The sequence below is a fragment of the Zootermopsis nevadensis genome, unplaced genomic scaffold (genome assembly GCF_977971745.1).
Source record: "Zootermopsis nevadensis isolate Lab colony 2312 unplaced genomic scaffold, Znev_1.0 Znev_ptg000030l, whole genome shotgun sequence".
Lineage (NCBI taxonomy): Eukaryota > Metazoa > Arthropoda > Insecta > Blattodea > Termopsidae > Zootermopsis > Zootermopsis nevadensis.
The window spans coordinates 20,762,617-20,774,019 of NW_028259162.1; the positions used below are offsets into that span (position 1 = coordinate 20,762,617).

Sequence of the window (11,403 nt, forward strand, 5' to 3'; positions counted from 1 at the left end):
GACGGACAGGAAGGAGATAATCTGTTCAGTTCCTTTCCCCGAACCTCACGATCGCCGGATTTAACTAAACTGTATGTTTCTTTTGAATGTGCCTAAATATGCTGTCTACAGCAAAAAGATAGTAACACTTCGAGAGAGAAAAGACAAGAAATTGAACGGTCTTGTGCAAGTTCGATAGCCGCTTGTCAGTGACTTGTTCACCCCTGTCAACTGTGCCACGAAGCTGACGGTGGCCATTTTTAACACCTATGCTAGATTCGCTAATTCACTAATTCATTGCTGAAGTATGTAATGGTTTATTTTATTAATACATATTTATTTAATTCATTTAATGAGTATTACATATATCGTTTTAGGAAACTCTGTACTACAACTGCAAAGATATAAAGTACATAATTTGCACTCTGAAAAATAAGCCTCACTCACTCTACGATGCAAGAAATATTTTGAAAAGTAAAATGTATTCCTACTCAGCTTATCAAAAAACAGCCCGATTTCTTTATGCAACCCGAATCTTCATCACCGTGTTCACAAAAGCTCGCATCCGGATATTTCCTGAGCTAACCTTCGAGACATTTCATAACAAAATTAAGTTTTTACGGTGAGGAGTTGTTAGCCCCACGCCCAACCCCAACCTCCGGATGACCACCCCTTTTCGGCTGTCAGAGACTGCTTATTCAGTATATTTGTAGATACCTTCCATATCTTAAGGCTGTTCCTCCATCCACAACCTGAGGACTCGCCATGTCATCATCCTACTCATGACAGAGCGAGGCAGAGATTTTTCTTAATTTTTAAAGGCACTCTAATCGACCACAGTTTATTCAAATTTATTCGAAGTAATGTGAGCTGAAAGGCAAGTGTTTGCCTTCATGAGGAACATTATAAAAACGTTTCTTCTTAAGAATTACACCCGTCAGATGTCGTCCATCAAGACTGATGCACTAGAGTCGTAACACTTACCATCACGCAGAGAAACATACTCGATGACACGGCATAATTTTGTTGAGAAAATTACTTCACTGCAGTCTATTAACACTTTAAAGACTATTTAAACATCTAATAATTTCCCGTTATGGCGACATTTCTTAGATGGTCCGTTAGTCTCGAATGTCGGCTTGTGACTTCTTGAAAGGCAAAGTTTTTCAGACGCATCTACCAGACTTAAACAATCTCAAACAGAGACTTTCTGTAGTCGACGGAGACGTACAAACGTCCACAGACGCACCCAGATAAAATACAGCTGGCTCGCACTTTTAAGACACAAAGATGTGTTTCGCCACTTTAACCTCTCGCCTTGTAACTGTCTTCAGAAAAACCCAGCGACCTCCCACCGATCGCATTTCCCTGTAAACTGATCTCTGGTACCCGGTTATAAAACAAATCTATCCAGCAATTATCAGCGGTACGTTACAAAAACTGCGCGTTATTCTAGATACCAGTGATTACATATGTCCTTTTAATCCGCATACAAGCAACGTGCTTCAAACTGCATCCTTAAATACATCAAGACCAAGATAACTTGAATGTTAACTCATCTTTTATATAATGTCAATTTTTATGATAGTTTAAATTTCATTTTCCTTCTTCGAAAACGGCCATAATTAATTCGAAATTTATTCCTGACATAGAACAACAAACATCTTTTCCTACACACGTATTCAACACTTCATCCCACAAAAATAAACCTCATAACGTAATAACATGATTTTAACTTTGAAACGTTTTCAATTTAAAGAGTTTCTGAGCAACACGGGCATAAGACTATATTTCCCATATCCGCATACGATCATGAATTCGTTAACATAAATTTAAATGTAACTAATCTGTACATTAATGTGTTAATAACATCTTAATTTACAACAAAAGCTAATGAACACGTCTGATTTATCTGAATGACGATCACACGGTATTTATTAGACTGCAAATATTCTGTCGAGAAAATAATATCATTCATGAATTCATAATTCATGAATTAATTAAACATATTAAAACACTTCACATATAAATATTGAATGCGACATAAATAGTAATTACAGAATAATAAATTAATACAAAAAAAAATTGTATTGAATATATTGTCAGATATGATAACATTGAGCCTATAATGGATCCCATTCAAAGCTAAGGCGAAGCAAACTGGATATTTTCTGTGTGATGACGAAGTGAAGATATCAGTGAAAGTGAAGAAAGTCTTGAAATCTCTCCAAAAAAAATTTTAAAAAAAAATCCGATGCCGACAGTTTTCAAAACCTAGGGGCAGGCAATGATGTCCTCGTGAACATTTATTGTCAATAATACGTCAAAGTAATGTATTTTGTCGTGAAGTACGTTCCATTTTAAATTCTCTAAGTTTTTGTGATTATAATTATGTGCATTATGATTTTTAAGAAATCTATTCTACGAGACATTAATTTTAATTCAAATTTGTTTGAGTCAGTGGTAACAGGGAAATTCCAAACAAGATAAGTGTATTAACTAGACTGCTCTAAGCAACTTAAAGATTTTTAGTTTATAAGCTGAGTTGCCTTATCATATTACAGAATAAATAATCAACATTCTGACGGAAACGAATTTACGAGTCAATTATAATGTGAGGGGCAGTGTATTTAACACACTTGAGAAAAAATACGACTTTTAAAATTAGAAATGTTAAGTCAAAATGTGGTTTTACAGATTATTTTCAGATATAAAGATAATTGAAGTCAACTGCGAAGCGGCCTGTATTATGACTTGGCCAACCAGAAATTTTTTAGAGTTAGTTAAAAAGACAGTCTACACGTTTTATATCAGAAGTCGCTTAGTAACGGGCTGCAATATTTTGTGTCTGTACTGTACTATAAAAAAATGTTATGCATAGAGTTTAGTAAAAAAAAAAGTTAATATGCGATGCATTATGCGTTATATTAGAAAAATAAATAAAAATGTTACTTTTTTATGTGGTAGATAATTGTTTGTATAGGATGATCGTTCCAGGAATCCGATGTTAAGAAGTCAGAATTGCCTTCCGTGTCACGTGCCAGTCTTCAGGTAATGAAACGAAGCGAGCTCAACCGACGACGGGCTGGTTCTCTCGCAGGCACGATAAGGTGATTATGCATAGATAGGAAAGGATCTGGCATTCGACTGCAAGAAGGAGGCCATTGTCATGACTGCCTGTACTCCAGCCGGGACTTAAACCGAATATCTACCCAATGCCGTCAGGTTAGCAGAAGACCTGAGTATTTTTAAAGAAGAACGAATTATTTGCATATTTATTTATTTAATACGAGCATTTATGTAAGATCTACCTATTCTTACAAATAAAAACACTAATTACATTACAGGTACCAGATTATCCTCGTTAACCGATTAATTATACATTGTATCTGGATTTTTCTTTTCAAATACAATTTGTAGTTGTGTGTCTAGAACGCACATTTAAAAAAATTCATAAATTTAGATTTGAATCTCATCCGTAGTGTATGGTATAGGCCTTTCAATTTTAATGTTGATCGCAGATACCAAATTTAGTAGAAATTCGTTCAGTATTTTCAAAAATAAAATTGCGGAATGTATGTGTTTTAAATAGCTTAAGTACAGGCAAGCGTCCCCATTACGCGTTCATTTTACGTACTGGATGTAAAAAACACGTGTTTCCTAAGTAACTGAAGGACAGAAACATATCGAATGACGGAGGAGGTTTCTTATATCGTGTCTCAAAATGTCATTGAAGACCTGAGAATATTAGTCTGAAGCACGTGGTTCAAACATCGCCTTGTCACCACCTGTCTTGACGAGGTTTGTCGTAGATTTCTTAAGGCAAATAATTTTCCAATTCACCGACTAAAAGATCTTACCGTGTTAGTTGGTTGGCAATTAGATTATCTTACGTTGCTGTATCATTTGCTGAAGTTACGTAACTGGCAGATGGCCGAATGCCATCTCCTAACAAAAAGAAATTCCCCGAGGCTAAATTATTTCATCATCGGAAAATAACCTAAGAATCGATATTTTCCACATTTCTCTAGAGCAGGAGTTCCCAAACTTTTTCGCTGGCGTACCACTAATTCTAATTTAACACATTAAATGTACCACTAATCAAATGCGTTCAGGGAAAACTTATTTATGTAAATATTAACTTTTGATTTTTATACATAGTTCGCGTACCACTCAACATTGGCTCGCGTACCACTAGTAATACGCGTACCATAGGTTGAGAAACACTGCTCTCGAGGGAGGTCAGGAGTGTTTAAGACTCAGCTTGTATAGTCAGTTTTTACGACAGAGATTCTAACCGAAGGCATACGTAACGCAAATCAGATGTTTGAACGTTTAGATAACCTGCTAGGTATAAGAATGCAAAATGTACGTCTGTAGCTAATTATTGGTAATTTCCACCAAGTGTGCCAACACTTAAAAAAACCTGTAAAATCTACCGGCTTAATAAAGGCTAATTTTTTTTTCTGAAACAATGTATGACGTAATATTACCTTTAAAAATAGGTGAAGGTGTAATAATACTATAATTTTCGTAATTGTGGTGCATTAAAATTACTCGGTACACATGCACCTGGCTTCCAAAAAAAAAGATAAATTCTCGTACGTCTTAACAATTTAAGAGTTAAAATGACTCAAAGTGTAGACATACATTTCGATATTGTCAAATCTGTGATAAACAGAATAAATAAACTCTCTGCTGTGATGTTGGTAAGTTTGTTGTCCAACTAATGTAGCCTTTTTTATTTAGTGTTCTGTCTGACGACAGGTCCATATGAACAGGATCCTTCCATCCTTTTCTCGGACTGGGACCTGTTCATATACGTTCTTGGCAGATGATCCAGAAGTGGTTTGCCATTGCCTTCTTCTGTGTGTGAATGGAGTAATTGTTGGGATGACACGGAGGAAAACTCCGTGTTGCCTAGACCACGGCCTTGCGATTAGTTTATACTCTCACAGGCAATGTGTGTTCTAATTTACAAACATGGCCGTGTTTAGAAATCTTTCAGCAACGTCTTGCTAAAGAATTTCTAAAGGATGTAACATTTCTAGAAAGTTTTAACGTTTAGGAGAACTGAGGAAGAACTCGGAAAATTCGAGAATAAATTGAGAACAAGTGTTTGATTTCCAGCACTAGAGATAATTGTAAATATGCTTACCAGAAGAGTGGCATGAAAGATGACTCATTAGCAGGATAATTTACAAGTTACATTTTGTTAAAGATGACTGTCTTCTGGGTTGTTGCGCCGTATAGTCTGATGATGGAGGCAGCAAGGACCTCTTAAACGTCGGTAAACTTCTATCAGACTACACTGCGCAACAACCCAGAAGACATACATCTTCAGACTCACCACCGTGAAAACCTCAAAACTTTATATTACGTTTTTGAATTGTTAAATGCCTCAATTTTATTGTAACGCGATGGTTCATATTTTTTGTTTGTCCACAAAGTATATGAGATTAATATGTGCCCTAAGTTTTAATATAATTGAGAAATAAGATATCTTAAATTTGTTAAATCGTACTCCAAATTCGTCCAGAATCTGGTATTTTTATATGACTCAAAGTCTTATTACGGATCAATTTTACAGTTCTTAACAAGTATTTTAAAAAAAAGTCGGGACAATTCAGCCCCATTCGTTAGCAAATGTTAAAAAAATAAGAAAAGTTATTGAAGAAGGTCTTGACCACATAGCTCACGTCAAGTGTGGGTCTTGCCGGCAACGTGGTTATTAAATGTTTATCAGGTCTAATTCGTAATCGGGAGGTCCCACCCCGAAACCGAATCCAGTCCTTCCAGTTGAATGCAAGGAGGTTGTACTCTAAAATAGGCCACGATCCGTACTTTTACTTCTAATTCATTTTACCAGATACATTCATTCTTCCATTTGAGTAACCAATGGAGTTGAAAAGTGTAGTTAAATAAACGAGAAACTGATGGATTAGTTATTAGGAGGATTTGAGTAAAAAATTAATTCCACCACAGCATTACCCAGAAATCCACACTAATCATTCACGATTGCCGATTAGTTTGTAGACGCTGAAGTTAGGAAACACTCAAATGCATGTCAAGACGATCGTGAACACTGGGTACAGGGATCTGAAAGGAATCGGAGAAGCTCTGTTAAGGCAGTCGACCAGGGCGACAGAAGGAATCATGGCTTACGAACCGACGTCTTAAAGAGGAAAAGACTAAGGTTTAATTAAACTTTTGTGGTCTCAACGATAATTTATTAGAGTCTGAAGATGAGAGTCACATTCAAATGCATCTTAAATCACGCAATCACCACGCCTACGCATGTACGAGCGCTAGACAGCTCATTTTTAAGTCTGAGCTCAACAGCTACTTATACAGGGTGCCACACTAAATAATAAGCGATTGAAAGTTTAGATAAAAAGCTATAACATTCATATAATGGTACACACGTATCTACAAAAAAAATAACAATTCATGGAGATTTATCCATTATGGGTTACATCCTCAAAATGACCTCCGTTTCCATCATGAAACTTCATTTAAACTATCAGTCGAGATTCATTCCAAGCGCCAGTCTATTGCAAAATATCTTCCATGTAGAATACTTATTAATATTCATCGCAGGTATATTTTATTTATTTAGTGTTCTGTCTGACGACAGGTCCATATGAACAGGATCCTTCCATCCTTTTCTCGGACTGGGACCTGTTCATATACGTTCTTGGCAGATGATCCAGAAGTGGTTTGCCATTGCCTTCTTCTGTGTGTGAATGGAATGCCACGGAGAAACCGGGGAAGCCCCCGGAGGAAAACTCCGTGTTGCCTAGACCACGGCCTTGCCCAACACAAGTTATAAATTCGGGCACCGCCGGGAATCGAACCCGAGACCCCCAGGATTACAAGGCCAGCGTTCTAACCGATAGACCACCTCATCTTATTATTATTTAGTGTTCTGTCTGACGACAGGTCCATATGAACAGGATTCTTCCATCCTTTTCTCGGACTGGGACCTGTTCATATACGTTCTTGGCAGATGATCCAGAAGTGGTTTGCCATTGCCTTCTTCTGTGTGTGAATGGAATAATTGTTGGGATGCCACGGAGGAAAACTCCGTGTTGCCTAGACCACGGCCTTGCCCAACACAAGTTATAAATTCGGGCACCGCCGGGAATCGAACCCGAGACCCCAGGATTACAAGTACGAGAATATCTTATTGTTGTCATATTTCTTTAATTTAACGCGCTTAAGTTAATGGTAGACGCATTCCGATTTCTACAACCTACAATTCTATATTCCCGAACAGTGGACAAGTTACTCTGTAAAGACGAGATTTACATAAAGAGAAGCCTTGAAAATCCGAGCATGTAATCTTGTGACCATCCTTTATAAATATCACCTTCAAACCACTCCTCCCCTCCTATTGCTTACAGATGATTTCCTTCGATATATGTGTTTAAGAACCTAAAATTATCTTGTGCGGTTTATACAGAGGCTAAGGAAAACTCCGAAGAATATTTATGAAAGGTAGAAACTTAAGTTCTCGTAATAAAACTAGTGAAAGTTAATTACATTTTGGTCCGCCTGAGACTTCAAAAAATATTATAAATAGTTACAGAACAGTTAGTTAAATGTTCTGTTATAAATATATGAATAATATTTTATATCTTAATCCAAACAAAAAAATATTCCTTTCACAATAAATGCTAATGGAACTCGTAAGGAAATCATTTAAAAGGATGAGTAAAGTTTAGATTATTATTAATGTTATTTAACTTCTGAATATTTAGGCGACATCATCCACAGTATTGCCTCACAAATTAAGTGGAATTCTGCTGTACATCTTTCTGAAATTTGTTCCAGAAGGTCGCCATGACCGGCTGGTCAGTTAGACCAAACCACGACCTCAAACATGTCTAAGTCTGCTTAAATCCCAACGCCGTTTTACGCAGGCGCATAAATGGTATAAGAGTGAGTAACAACGCCCTACTACTAACATTCCGCCATAATAATTGACCTTCTGTTAACTCTTTCATATCTTTATCTCCTCCAGATCAACTCACAAAGGAGCTGTCGTAAGTTGCTGTCTTATGAGATGTATCGTCGTATAGTCTGGTGGTAGAAGTTTACCGACGTCTTAGAGGACCTCTGAGACGTCGGTAAACTTCTACCACCAGAGGACAGCCATAGAAAACAGTTTACTACGATTTTATGAACATTTTTTTTAGAAAATTTCGACGAGAAAGCCTTTCCTCTAGTTCGTCACAAAGATCCAGAGACAATAAAACATCCTTTACCATGTAAATGCGTGAATTCATTCTTAATTTCCAGGAGAACAGCGAGATATGTTCAGTTTCTTGAGGTCTTCTTCTATTGGCTGTATAAAATAAAACTTTGAAGTCTAAGCTGTAAATTTCTACAGTTCAATACATCCTATCGATGGACATAAAATTAATATTATAGATTCTATCTCTGAAAATCATTCAAAAATCTTAATATCTGCTTCAAAACAACGGAACTTCTTCATATAAACACGATTCAAAAGCTTCCGTTTGCCTCTTATTCCCTCGAATATACACGGTCATATGTTTCAAGTCTAACACCGTTAACTATTGTAGTTCAGTGCCACCTATGGGGAGCGTCAGTAAATTAAAACATTTCTTTGTGAAGCTTCCAGCATCAACGATAACGGAACACCAGCGCTTGGCCTTGTTTGCGGAAGTAACTGAAACCACTCCATTCGACTCTACTCTCCGTATTGTGCCCTATTCGCTCTGTTGTTCTATCCTATTCGCATATCGAACACTTGCAGCACAGAAACAGTATTATGAAACAAAACACTTCTGTTGTCCGTACCATATATAAATGTTTTTATGGAGTTGTGCTGTGGCTGAATAAATCTAATGGGAAAGAATCTCGGAAGAAAATTTCTTGTCGAGAATGATACCAGGGACCACAAGTACAGTAACTGATCCTCGAACACAGGTTATTTTATGGGAGAGCTGTGAACACATCGGCCATTCACCTCGTTCTTTTCTGAGCAGATACGAGATATTAAAAACGAAGTGGAAAGAACCAGGATTATTACAGGTTTCGAGGAGTGAAAAATGAACATAACCTAAATGTCAAGGGCTATGAGTGAGGTTAGAATCGAAGGAGAAGTTGAAATTTGATACCATATAAAAAAAACTAAGAATACCTGCATTATATCAACACGAAAACATGAGGCAATTACATCACTTCGACATCAGCTATTACCTGTCTAGTGACCCCGACCTCTCACTTTATGCATTCATAATAAGATGGTTTCTTAGCACGTGTTTGATTTAAACGGATAACGCTGATTCGAACATCCTAAAACGTCTAACAAAACAATACATACAAGGCAGATTTATTCTGCGTTGTATACACAGGTGTAAGGTTGAGTCCGTCCGCAAATTACCCGGAGGACTGCACTAACGTTGTTTGTATGCATATAAAAAATAGATATTCAACTGTTTCCGTACGTTCTTTGCATAAATGCATAGCGAGAACGGATTACGGGTTGCTCGTGTATGTCCGGTCGATTCAACTGGAGAAGTCAAATAAGGAATCTTAAAATCGAAGGACCAACATATTAATCAACTCTCTTCGAATTTTAATTACCAAATTGTCTTTAATTTAAGTCGGCTGGGTTATTAATTCATAGAGGCTTATTTATATAAACGTAAAGGTTATGGATGACGATGTATCGGGAGCTCAACACACATTACACTTCGTAACTCCCTGAATATATGAAGCGTGGTTACCAATTTGCGTTCTCGGGGAACTCAGCCCCCCTCGATTTTTATAAGGTCATTATCATATTTTAGCAAAATGTAGATGTGTGGTATTTGGAGGACATCTTTAGGATAGCCTAGCCAAATTAATGTAGGACACACAAGGACAACGCTGAATAAAATGCCAATTGCATGTTCTACTTAGTCACAGCTGCAACAACTAGAGAAAATATTTGTTTGCTCTGGTGGTCCTCTCATTTCAACGTTTAGGCCTAGTTTTCTGTCTACCCAAAGATTCTGGACTCAAAACGATACGTATCACACAGGCATACAAAGACGTCCAGTACGTAACTCATGTACAAACGCAATTTTAAACAAGATAATACGTACAGACCACAAGGTAATTTTCTAATTATCATTAAGTCAAATCTGTAATAAAAATAGAATATACATTTGTCTTACCTCATAGTAAAATCATCGTTGCACAAATTGTCTTGAATCGCATTACAATTCATAACCAGAATTACACACTCACCACAAAAACTGTTCTGTTGTGTAGAAGCTTCTGCACCGCGTGACAATGCTGCCAATATAGAGTAGTAAAATTTTCCCTGTTCATACTGTAAAATTTTCCTACTTTTTACCTGTAGTCTGTGTAATGAAGAGTTTGTTTGTGTTTGTCATCCCACAATATCCACTGACAGAATCACAGAACCAGAAATTTTAATAATTTACTGGTCTGAAACTTAGATAAATGTCCTGGACATTTTACTTTGGTCTTACCCATACGGTAATGTTAGACGGTTAGTTACGGTTCAGGACAGGTGGCGGCGTCAGTGTCGATAGAAATTCTTCCTAACCCCAAAATCTACACTCAAACTCAGAAGTTCTTTTCGTGATTATGGTCTTTGTTCCTGTAGTCGCCTCTTTGAAACTAACAACTCTAGTCTTGACACAGCTCTCTGTTAACAGTGACCTCGAATACAACTGTTGCCTGTTATTTACTACGAACGATCACCTGCGATGCACCGAAAAGAACGCCTTGAAATTCTTGTACACTACCCAATCTTTTTTATTCTATTACGTACGAAATACGTAAAAGATATTTTTAAAGCGTTGTAAGACTTTTGACATCAGCTGTAATCGGACTTCTGTACTGGACGGGATAACACTCAAACACTGAAAAGTGTTGTAATCTGGATTCAAAGTCAGGACCTTCAAAATACAGGTCGACAGATTGACAATGAACAGAAGTTATTATACGTGTATTCATCGATAAAATTAAAATAAAATAAAACAAATTAAAATAAAGTACAAGCAGACAGACTCTTCTCAGAATAAAAATAAACGCCATCATAGAATTAGCACCAGAGTGCTGAAAGCGTGTTTTTTTTTTCCTTCGACGTAAGAGGGACAAGGGGGCGAGGAACGCTGTAATTGATAAAGTGGAAATCAAAATCAACAGTAAATATTCAAACATGAGTTTTTTGTTTACGAGGTGAAAGGAACACAGAATCTTCCGACAGGCTGAGTACAAATATTTTATAAAATAATGTAGTTGCGTCATATTGTGATTTATTAAATTAAAATTAAATTATTTGGTTATTCCGTCAAATCACAATGTATTTAAAATAAGATAATTAAAATAATTAAAATTAATTAAAAATCGATTATTCGATATGGAACACAGAAT

The 11,403-nt window shown here is 36.6% G+C and overlaps 1 protein-coding gene across 2 annotated transcripts in view; it reads right to left on the bottom strand.

The window, feature by feature from the left end:
- LOC110828966 (scavenger receptor class B member 1) overlaps positions 1 to 10,272 on the bottom strand; it is a 123,764-nt gene extending 113,492 nt beyond the window's left edge. The window contains exon 1 of one of the 2 annotated variants that reach the window (XM_087358749.1): positions 10,173 to 10,272. The gene's annotated coding sequence lies outside the window, so the exon portion shown is untranslated. The remainder of the gene's footprint in view (positions 1 to 10,172) is intronic. The other variant, XM_022062205.2, reaches the window with a different exon arrangement.
- Positions 10,273 to 11,403: the final 1,131 nt, after the last annotated feature.